The following is a 12,334-nucleotide window of genomic DNA, read 5'->3' as shown; positions in this document are numbered from 1 at the left end:
GACAGGAGAGGGAGAGACTCTGAAGCAGACTCCCTGCTGGGCAGAGCTTGATCTCATGACTCTGAGATCATGACCTGAGCTGAAATCAGGAGTTGGATGCTTAGCCAATTGAGTCACCCAGGCGCCCCCAAAATAGACGATTTGTTGAGCTATAAAACAAGTCTCAGTAAAGTTATAAAGATAGAAATTATACAAAGTGTGTTCTCCAACCACAGTGGAATGAAAGTAGAAATCAGTGACAGAAAAAAGTTGGGAAATTCACAAATATGTGGATACTAAATAATACACTCCTGAATTACCAAAGTATCAAATAAGAAGTCATAAGGGAAATTAGAAAATACTTCCAGATGAATGAAAACAAAAACATAACAACCCAAAATGTATAAGATGCATCTAAAACCATACTTAGAGGGAAATTTATAGCTGTGCGTGCCTATATTAGAAAAGAAGAAAGATCTTGAATCAGTAACCCAAATCTCCACCCTAAGAAACTAGGAAAAGAAGGGCAAACTCACCTGAAGGAAGAAGAAAGGGAATAAAAATAATTAAAGCAGGGGCGCCTGGGTGGCTCAGTCGGTTAAGCAGCTGCCTTCAGCTCAGGTCATGATCCCAGGGTCCTGGGATCGAGCCCCACATCGGGCTCCCTGCTCGGCGGAGAGCCTGCTTCTCCCTCACCCTCTGTCTGCCGCTCTGCCTACTTGTGCTTTCTCTCTATGTCTGTTAAATAAATAAAAATCTTAAAAAAAAAATAATTAAAGCAGATGTAAATGAAATAGAAAATAGAGAAAAATAGAAAAACTCAATGAAACTGAAAGGTGGTCCTTTGAAAAAGATCAACATAGTTGAAAAACCTTTAGCTTGACTGCGGAAAAAAAAGAGAAATAGAAGACTCAGATTACTAAAATCAAGAATGAGAAAAGGATATTCTTTTGCTCTTAAGGAAATAAAAAGATTAGGATTATAAGAGAATACTATCAACAATTGTATGCAAACAAATTGGACAACCTAGATAAAATGGAAAAATTCCTAGAAAGATACAAACTACTGAAACTTAGTCAAGAAGAAATGGAAAATCTAAATAGACTGAAAACAAATAAAGGAACTGAATTAGTAGTCAAGCACTTGCCACAAAGAAAAGCCTAGGACCGGGCGCCTGGGTGGCTCAGTTGGTTAAGCGACTGCCTTAGGCTCAGGTCATGATCCCGGAGTTCCGGAATCGAGTCCCGCATCGGGCTCCCTGCTCAGCAGGGAATCTGCTTCTCCCTTTGACCCTCCCCCCTCTCATGCTCTCTCTCTCTCTCTCTCTCTCTCTCATTCTCGCTCTCAAATAAATAAATAAATAAAGTCTTTAAAAAAAAGAAAAGCCTAGGACCAAATGGCTTCACTGGTGAATTCTACCAAATGTTTAAAGAATAATTAACGAAAATTAGAAGAGGAGAGAATACTTCTCAACTCATTCTATGAGGCTAGTATTACCCTGATACCTAAGCTAGAGAAATAAATCCTAAGAAAAGAACACTACAGACCACTATCCCATAGGAATATAGATGCAAAAATCCTCAACAAAATACTAGCAAATTGAATCTGACAACATATAAAAAGGATTGTATGCCACGACCAGGTGGAACTTATCTCAGAAATGCAAAATTGTTTCAACATACAAAAAGTAATCAATGTAATACACCATATTAATAGAATAAAGAACAAACTCCACATAATCATCTCAATAGATGGAGAAAAAGTTTTTGACGAATCCAACAGTTTTTCATGATAACTTCCACAAACCTGAAGTAAAAGAGAACTTCCCCAACATAATAAAAAATGTCCAGGAAAAACCCATAGCTAACATTATGCTTAATAGTGAAAGTGTGACTGAAAGTTTTCCCATGAAGATCAGGAACAAAAAAAGGATATCTACTCTCAGCACTTCTATTCAACATTGTATTGGAATTTTTAGCTAGGGAAATTAGGCAAGAAAAAGAAATAAAAACATCCAGATTGGAAAGTAAAAAGTAAAAGTATCTCTATCTACAGATGACATGACCTTTTATAGAGAAAATCCTAAGGAATAAGGAATACACACACACACAATTGTTAGAGCTAATAAAGAAGTTCAACAAGGTTGCAGAATATAAGATCCATATAGAAAAATCAATTATATTGCTATACACTAGCAATGAATGGTCAAAGATGAAATGGAGAAAACAATCCTATTTGTAGCAACATCAAAAAGAATAAAATACTTAGAACTACAGTTAACCAAGGGGCGCCTGGGTGGCTCAGTCTTTAAGTGTCTGCCTTCAGCTCAGGCCATGATCCCAGGGTCCTGGGATCGAGCCCTACATCGGGCTCCCTGCTCCGCAGGAAGGCTGCTTCTCCCTCTCCCACTCCCCCTGCTTGTGTTCCTGCTCTTGCTGTCTCTCTCTCTCTGTCAAATAAAGAAATAAAAAAAATCTTTAAAAGAAAATAATAAAGTTAACCAAAAAAGTGTAAACCTTATATACTAAAAACTATAAAAAATCACTGAAAGAAATGAAAGAAGACCCAGAGAAGTGGAAAGATGTGCCATGTTCATGGTTTGGAAGACTTAATATTGTTAAGAGGGCAATGCTTTCCAAACTGATCTGCAGATCAGATGCAATCCATATCATTTCCCAGTTGCACTTTTTGCAGAAATTGACAAGCTAGTCCTAAAATGTATATGGTATTACAAGGGTTCCAGAATATCCTTAAAAAATCTTGAAAAAAAGAATAAAGTTGGAGACTCACATTTCTCAGTTTCAAAACTTCATAAAAGACAGGATGGCACTGGCATAAATATAGACATATAAATCAGTAGAAGAGATTTTAGAGTCCAGAAACAAACCCTTATACTTATATTAACTGATTTTTGACAAAGGTGCCAAAACCATTCAATGAAGAAAGAATAGTCTTTTCAAAAAATGGTGCTGGAACAATTGGATATTCACATGCAAAAGAATGTTTGGATCCCTATCACATACCATACCAAAATTAATTCAAAATGGATCAAAAACCTAAATATAAGATTTAAGACTACAAAACTCCGAGAAGAAAATGTTGGTGTAAATCTTTGTGACTTTGGGTTTAGCAATAGTTTCTTAGATATGACACCAAAAGCACAAGCAACCAAAGGGAAAAAAAATACATAATGTGGACTTCATTATAATTAAAAATGTTTGTGTTTAAAAGAATACTATCAAGAAAGTGAAAGACATTATTTCAACAAAAAAAGTAAGTCATCAAACTCAGGTTTAACTAATTTCAGCAAGAGTATAACAGTAGTTATAATTAAAATTTGAAGAAGAGTTCAATTCATCTTCCTACAGATTTGTGATTAAAATCACTCACTCCAGATTATTTCAAAGTCTTGTCCCAACTATCATAAAATGATTACACTGTGTTCAACAATCCCCAGAACCTCACTAAAAAGCCAGTGTAGATACAGTATATCAATCAGGTAAAATCCTCTATACCCAAAATTTATAACACACTATAGTATAATTTAAAAAAAAAAAAAAAAGGAAAGTAGGTCGGTGCACCTGGGTGGCTCAGTTGGTTAAGCGTCTGCCTTCGGATCAGGTCTTGATCCTGAGGTCTTGGGATTGAGCCCCGTGTGGGGCCCCCTGCTCAGTGGGGAGTCTGCGTCTCCTTCTCTCCCCACTCCCCACTTGTGCTTTCTCACTCTCTCTCTCTCAAATAAATAAATAAAATCTTAATTAAAAAAAAAGAAAGTAGGGATGCCTGGGTGGCTCAGTCGGTTGAGTGTCAAACTCTTGATGTCAGCTCAGGTCATGATCTCAGGGTCATGAGAAGGAGCCCCACATCAGACTCCTCACTCAGTGGGGAGTCTGCTTGAGATTCTCTCTTTCCCTCTTGCTCTGTCCCTCCTCCCACTCTCTCTCAAATAAATAAATAAATAAATCTTTAAAAATGAAAAAAGAAAGTAAAAGGCAACCCACAGAAAATATTTGTAAATAGTATATCTAATAAAGATTTAGTATCCAGAATATACAAAGAACTCTCACAACTCAACAATAAAAAAGGCCATTTTTTAAATGAGCAAAGGATTAGAATAGATATTTCTTCAAAGAAGATGTATAAATGGCCAATAAGCATATGAAAAGATGTTCAACATCATTAGTTATCAGCAAATGCAAGTCAAAACCACAATGAGATGCCACTTCACACCCAGTAGGATAATTGTAATCAAAAAGATGGTTAACAAATGTTGATGAAGATGTGGAGAACTGGAAATCTTCATAGATGGCTAGTGACTGTAAAATGGGGCAGCTGCTGTGGAAACCCGTCTGGTAGTTTCTCAAAAGCTAAACCTAGAGTGACACATGACCCAGTAATGCCTTTCCTACCTGTACGCCCAAGAGAATTGAAAATATATGTCCATGCAAAAACTTGTACACAGATGTTTGTAGCAGCATTATTCATAATTGCCAAAATGAAGGAACCACCCATATGTCCATCAATTGGTAAATGGACAAACAAAATATGGTATGTCTATACAATTGATTATTTTTGGGCCATTGAAAGGAATGAAGTTCTGACACATGCTACAACATAGAAAACATTATGTCAAGTGAAAGAAGCCAGTCACAAAAGGCCACATGTTGTACAATTCCTGTATATGAAATGTTCAGGGGCTTGAGGGAGAAGGGAATAGATAGTAACTGGTGACAGGTACAGAGTTTCTTTTGGGGGCCATAAAAACGTTCTGAAATTAGATGGTAGTTGCACAGCTCTGTGAATATACTAAAAACCACTGGATTGTGCATTTTAAAAGGGTAAATTTCATGGTAGGTGAATTATATCTCAATTTAAAAATACACTAAGGAATATGAGCAAGTAGAGTGTATCCTAGGAATGCAAGGTTGGTTTAACATTCAAGAAGCAATTGAAGTGGGGCCCCTGGGTGGCTCAGTCAGTTAAGCATCCAACTCTTGATTTCAGCTCAGGTCATGATCTCGAGGTCATGAGGTGGAGCCCCTCATGGGGCTCAGAGCTCAGCAGGGAGTCTGCTTGGAGATTTCTCTCCCTCTCCCTCTGGCCCTCCCTTTGCTCATGCATGTGCTCTTTCTCTCTCAAATAAATAAATAAATGTAAAATGAGAGAGAGAGAATCGATTGATGTGGTTCATCTCAATAATGGAATAAAGCAGGGAAACCATGAAACTGTATCAATAGATTCAGAAAAGGCATTTGACAAAATTCAACATACATTCAAGATGAAGGCTATCAGCAATCTAGAAATAGAAGGGAATTTCCTCAACCTGATAAAACAGAACCTATAAAAATAAACCTGTAGCTCACATTAGACTTAGTGATAGAAGACTGAGTGCTTATCTCTTAAGATCAGAAGGTGAGGATGTTTACTCTCAACCCCTTTATTCCACATTGCACTGTACAAAAGACAAATGCAATAAAACAAGGAGAAAAGTCAAAGGTGTTGGAAGGGAAAGAGTAAAACCATCTTCACTCACAGACAATGTAAGCATCTGAGAAAATCCTGAGGAATCCACATAAAAGCTACTCAAACTCATAAATGACTATGGCAAGGTTGCTGGTATTTTCTTCTAGGTATTCACGCAAGAGAAATGAAAGCATATGTCCCCAAAAAGACTTATATGTGAATATGCATAGCCACTTTATTGATAATCGTCAAAACCGGAGGACAGCTCAAATGTCCGCCAGTAGGTGAGTAGCTAACGAGTTGCCTTTGGAGGAGGCCTCTTAGTTCCGGCCCTGTAGCTACGGAAACTTTGCTGGAGAGGGTAGAGAGGCACCCAATGGAAACACAAGGTAAGCAATTCTAACCTGGCCTGGAGATGCCCAGCTGAGGAGCAGAGAACACCTGGTTGGGAGGTAGAGACGAGGGCTGTCCGGCAGGAGAGGGGTGAAGGTCGCAGATGGGGCTGTGAGGCCCAGGAAGCAGGAACAGAGAAAGGCTAGACTGGCACAGCAACCACAAGGAGGGTGACTTTGGGAAAAAATGTGTAAAGAGGATTTTTAGAATGTTGGTACGTGATGTGATTCCCTCTTCCCAGTGTTCTTTTGGACGAGACACGGGACTGGGATGGGCCCTGATGCTTACGAGGCACAAGTACTGAACACTTGAAGTATGTCCCATGCCGTGATGTGGGCCCCGTCATCCCCGTGACATAAACTGAGGCACAGAGTTTTTAAGTGCTCTGCCCAAGATCACGTTACTAAGTGGCAGAGCCAGAACATTCGATTTCATATTCAAACCTCAAGCTGATAAGCCATTTCCTTTTCTCTGACCTTCTGCCCTGGTCACAGCTCCCTTCATACCCTCTCAGGGTTGGGTGGGTGAGGGGGTGAGGGAGAGGTGCCCCAAAGTGATTTGGTTCAGGCCTCACATTCCCAGTGCACCTTATCTCCAGATGAGGTCATATATCCCGTCAGAGACTCTCAACCAGGCCTGAGAGAAGGGGGGATTCCTTCTCCCTGTCTGACAGTACCACCTCCCATGAGTCATGAATTGATACTTGTATAAATCTCATGATTACCTAGTTCTAGCACAAATACATTGTTTTTAAAATATACCCTAATTTTTGTTACCTCGTTTTCACAGATCTTGGTTTTTAATCCGGCGGAAAACTAAAAAGTGGAGTGGCCCTTCTCGACCTCTGAGAGGCCTTGCTCCCTCCCCTCTGAAGGAAGCAAGGAAGAAGGGAATGTGCCAGAAGCAGCCATGCTGATGCCCACTCTGGGAGCTGCCAGCAAACCACACACAGAGGCTTTGAGGGGATCTGTGAGGAAGCTACCAGGTCCAGATGGACAAGGAAAATGTTGCTATTGGGCGCTTGTTCTTTAACTCAGTGGTTCTCACCTGGGGCCATGTTGGCCCCCTCCCCAGAGGGCATTGGGCCAGGTTTGGAAACATTTTTGAGTTTCACGAGTGTGGGGAGGGGGTGACTGGCATCTAGTGGGTAGAGACCAGAGATGTTCCTCAACATCCTACAATACTCAGGACAGCCCCCACATCAAGGAGTCATCTACCTAAAACGTCAAAGTGCCTCAGTGGAGAAACCCTGCTTTAACCCTTGGGGGCCCACTGGGAGCAGGGCTGCCACGCCCTTCTAAGAAGCTTCTACAGGTTCTCATCTGGGCTTGAAGCCAGAGAGGTTTGGACTACAGGCTATGCCCTCGGGGAATTTCCCTGCCTTCACCTGGCCACCCCCTCTGGGCCCTTTGCTGGAGAGCTCTGCCCTCAGGTAAATGTTTTCTCTACATGTTTGGGAAACTTCAAGAAAAATCCCCTTTAGCCCCCTTGTAAGCATTGAAGAGGTACCGTATAGTGAAAAAAAAAAAATTAAGACAGCTAGGGGATTTTTATTATTTAAGTTAAATAAATAAAAGCAGCAGTTGACCCTTCAGATGTCAAAGGTAGCACATCCACCAGCTGGCCCTCAAAATGGCACTCAGATGGAACTGGGGGCGGGAAGAGTGGGGTTAGTATTCATGAATTCATGTTCTAGACTGGGAGCTGGGAATTATGACCTCGGGCGTGCGGGGCTGGGGTGGAGCCTGAGGGGTGTGGGCCGCAGCTGAGGGAAAGGCCGCCCACTTCTCCCCCAGCTGCCAACCACCTCAGTGTGGGGCCCTTGGGAAAAGTCTAGTCTTTCCTAACTAGAGAGTGGGCTCTTCGGGAATGAATGCATTGGACTGAAGTTGAGTTCACAAGCGAACTGCCTCTCAGTGGAAAAGGTACAGGGACTGAAATGCAGCTGGTGGCCCCGTGGCTGACAACACTGAGCACCTGGCAGGAGAGGGGAGGGCCGCCAACACTTCCTGACCCTCAGTGCCCCTCAGGGCCCCCAGTCTTGCGTGGCATGCTTTAGTGGCCTAGACTCTGGGGTGAACTTAAACGGGTCAAGTACCAGCTCAAAGCAGAGGATGAGAACAGATTCGGAGCCAGTTAACTTCAGGGCGCTGGAATCTGGTTGGTGTGTGTGTGCCCCAGGCAGCTGAGAGAGTGAACAGAGAGGCCAGACGGGTCGGTGGCGTCTCTTCCTCCTGGGCCAGGAAGCCTACCTGGACTGGGAGGCCACAAACTGCCCCCTCCTGGAGAAATGTGCTTGGAGATTTCCCCTACTCAAAAGACTGCTTGTTAGAACCACCTTGGGGAGCTTTTTAAAAATACCCTTGCTCAGACCAATTAGATCGGATTAGCTGAGGGTAGGTCCCAAGCGAGTATTTCCTTCCTTCTTTTTGGCCTTGGGAGATTTTGTATCTCCTTCCAGGGAGGGAAGCTTGACTTCTGAAATGACTCTCCTGAAGGAAAAGTACCTAGCTCTATAGGCAGCCCCCCACCCCACAAGGGGGAGGCACACCATGGACACTCAGGAAGTTTCTGCTCTGCTTGGTTCCCCTGTTGGTTCAGCCCCTTTCCTTCATGACTTGGACACAGCATTCTTGCTCTTGTAAGACACAGGTCAATTAGATCCCAAAGTCTTGGAAATGAGCTGAGTTTCAGCAGGCATTGGACTGAGTTGAGTCAACCCTTGAATAACTTTGGGGTTAGGGGTGCTGACCCCCTGTCCAGTTGAAAATCCACATATAACTTCTGACTCCCCCAAAACTTAACTACTAATAAGCCTGTGGTTGACCAGCAGCCTTACCAAAAAACAATCTCTTAACACCCATTTTTGTATGTGACATATATTATACACTCTGTATTCTTCCAAAAAAGTAAGCTAGAGAAAAGAAAATATTTAAAAGATTGTAAGGAAGAGAAAATACATTTACAGTGCTATACTGAATCCCTCCCAAATCTGCATATAAGGGGGCCCATGCAGACAGGTTAAGTAACTTAGCCTCAAGGTCACCAGCTAATAAGTGAAGAGCTGGGCTCGCAGACCAATCTGGCCGCAGAGTCTGCTGCTCTCAACCCGAGAAAAGACAGTCATGAGCTAATGAGTTGGGACTTTTTCCCTTTGCCAAACTTAGACTCACAAAGTAGACTCCAGCATTTCTTCCTCTCTTGCATTCCCTTCCACCAAGTTTACACCTGGGGAGAGGGAAAGGGATCTTCCTAAGGTCACAAAGTGATTGGATGCAGAGCTAGGAGCAAAATGCTGCCCCTTGACTCCCTCCTGGTCTCACAGCAGATTGCTTGCATCCAGCTAAACGTCCCCTCAGAAATCCATTTGGAAAGTGTGGTGGTTTTAAGAAATGTCCAGACAAGTTCTTGGATATTCCTCCCTTCAAGAGATGGAGCCTCCTTTGCCTTCCCTCCTGTGTGGGCTGGACTTAGAGTCTCACTTCTACCGAACATAATAAAGCAGAAGCGTTGGGAGATTAGGTTATAAAAGGCACTTCCACATTCTCCTCTCTCTTTCTCTCTCTCTCCGATTGATTGTTCTGGGGAAGTCAGCTGCCATGTGTGACCTTAAAAAATTTACTTAACTTCTCTGTGCCTCAGGATTTCACATCCACGAAATGGGGGGAATATTACCTCCTAGGACTGTTGTGAGAATTGAATGAATCAATTTATGTGTCTGGCACATAGTAAGTGATCTTTAGCAAGGATGCTGGGCACAATTGTACAAACTGTTCACTGTTGAAGAGCCCCAGCTTTAGAAGTCAAATAGGGCCTCACCAGTCCGTGTCCTTTGGCCTGAGATTGCCTACCAAGAGGTGGCACTGTTTTCTCAATTGTACCAGGGCCACGCAGGAGCCAACAACCATCCTGACAGGTGTTCCTGATCAGCATAAGGGATTTAAGTGTCTGGTAAATGTTACCTTAGCATTATCCTGAGGCTTTGGGCTGATGTCTACTGAGCTATAGTACAACCGTTACTTGGTGGCTTCGTGGAGTTCTCCAGAATCACCTCAGGAGGATGCCAGTATCCCAAGCCTTGCTACGACCTTTCAGACACAGATAAAAAATAAAAATTAATGTAAAAATATTGAAAATGTAAAAAGCTTAAAATCATGCATGGCAACACCATGTATTACTTCAGGTATATGTATAGATACGGTTCAACTGTAGAGAAATGTGGGGATATTAAGACCATATTCTGAAAAATGGTCACCCTTGGGGTGGGGAGGGAGTGAGGTTAGGAAGGGGTGGACAGTACAGAGGTCTTCAGCTCCATTCATAAGTTATTTCTTAAGTTTAATGGTGGATACACAAGTGTCTATTCTTTAACCTTAATTATATAAAAATAATTCATAATCAGTACTAATGAAAGAGACCATCTTTCTGTGTAAGAGATAGTTTTTCACTTTTATCTTCTTTAGTCTCTGTGAAATATTAAACCCAAATATTGATTTGGAACCACAGACTCACGCAATCATTCCTTCAACAAGTATTTACCACTGAACGATAGAATGCTCAAAGAGCAAAGAACTTCATCTGAACGTTATAACACTGATAATAACCTTGGTTATTTGACTACTTCCCCTTCTTTCTATGAGGGGCTCTGTCTTATTCCTACGTATGATTTCTGCTACATAATAAGCATTAATAAATGTTAAATTAAATTGAATAAAACATAAATATGACAATTTTTATCCTTACAGAGCTTTCCATACACTAAGGGTGAGAAAAGGTCTAGGATAATGCAGGTCATGATAAGTGCCCTAAGTCTGAGCAAAGTCCTGTGGGAATTCATTCATACATTTATTCACTTGACAACTATTTATTAGGCACCTACTAGGCCCTGGGCATGTGATCGTCAACAAGAGAGACGCGGTCATCGGTTTTTACATCGCTCACTTCTTACCACCTTCATCACTACCTTACTGGTCCACGCCACCAACATCTTTTACTTGGTTTATTACAATAATAATAATAACCCAATGTCGTAATCCTGACTAGTCTCCCTACTTCCACTGTATTCCTCTATAGTAAAATCTCAACTGCATCCGGAAAGATCTCACTAAAACCCAAGTTAGAGCTCATCACTCCTCTGCTCTAAAACCTTCAATGGCTCCTCACCTGGGGGGGATTTGCAGAAATGGCCACAGGTCCTTAAATCTCTTATCGAGAGGTGAAGTCTATTTCTCAACCGCCTGAGTCTAGGCCAGCCTTGGGATTTTCTTTGTCCAGAAGAATGTACCAACTGTGAGCCCAGGCCTCGGGAGGTTTTGAACCCTTCTGTGCTTACGCTTGGAATCCTGCAGCTGCTAGATAAACAAGCCTGTTGAGGAAGCGGGGCGCGGGGGGTGGGGTGGGGTGCGGCAGCACGTGCAGCAGAGCTGACCTAGGCAAGGCCCTCGAATTATCAGCCAACCTACCGGCTGGCTGAAGACACAGACAAGAGCCCAGCCTTGCCCAGCCTTTCCCAGAATCTTCCAGATGACCCACAGACTCATGAGCTAAATAAATGGTTGTTTTAAGCCATTGAATTTTTTTTCGTGGTTTGCTAGGCAGTAAAAGCAAACTGATTCACCACCTCATTCTGGGAAAAAGTCAAAGCACTGACTATATCTCCCGTATGCAGAACATTGCCTGATGCATGGTAGGTGCTCAATAAACATTTGTCGAATTAAATTCATAAATGGAGTTAGTGTAATGAGGGAAACGGGGGGGGGGGAACTAAGTAAATAAACTAGTAAAATGACAAAATTTGTAAGTGCTATGAAGGACACAACTAATGGCTGGGGTGGAGAACCACAGAGTGAAAGTGGGAAGGTGGTATTCCTGAGGCTCCCCATGTCTTTCAGGATAAAAGCCTTTATCATGGCCTCCAAGACCCTACCCCACCTGGCTCTGATACATGCCAGCTTCATCTTCGGCTAGTCCTCGAATACACCAAACACTCACACCTCAGGTCGTTGCCAGAATGCTCCCTCCCTTCCTTCCCTTCCTTTGAGTCGCTGCTCAGATGCCTCCTTTTCAGTAAGGTCTTCCTGACCACTCTGTAGAAATAGTAACCCAATGACCCCCAGCATTCCCTAACCTCCCCTCCCTTTCTTCTTCTCCACAGCACTTGTCACCAGCCGATGTATTATACATTAACTTTTGTTTGCTGTCTGCCTCCTGCACTCGAATGTATCTTCCAGGAGGGAAGGAATTTTGTTTTGCTCAGTATACCCTTAGGACAATAGTGCCTTCAGACAGAAATCCCGCCAGTGGATCCAAAATCCTTTAGGGGCCATGCTTCCTATCAATCCTAAGACTAGCAACACAAGCGTTTGGCTTCGAGTCATCCTGGGAATAAAGCAAGGGCTTTTTAAAAAGCCAAAATGCCCAGGTGAGTGTTGCATTGCTTACTGAAAACTCTACAAATGTGCTCACAGAAGACTAAACACTACAAGTAACACCTGTCTTC

Source organism: Zalophus californianus, chromosome 6 (genome assembly GCF_009762305.2).
Source record: "Zalophus californianus isolate mZalCal1 chromosome 6, mZalCal1.pri.v2, whole genome shotgun sequence".
Classification (NCBI taxonomy): Eukaryota; Metazoa; Chordata; class Mammalia; order Carnivora; family Otariidae; genus Zalophus; species Zalophus californianus.
Note: the sequence above shows the minus strand (reverse complement) of the source record.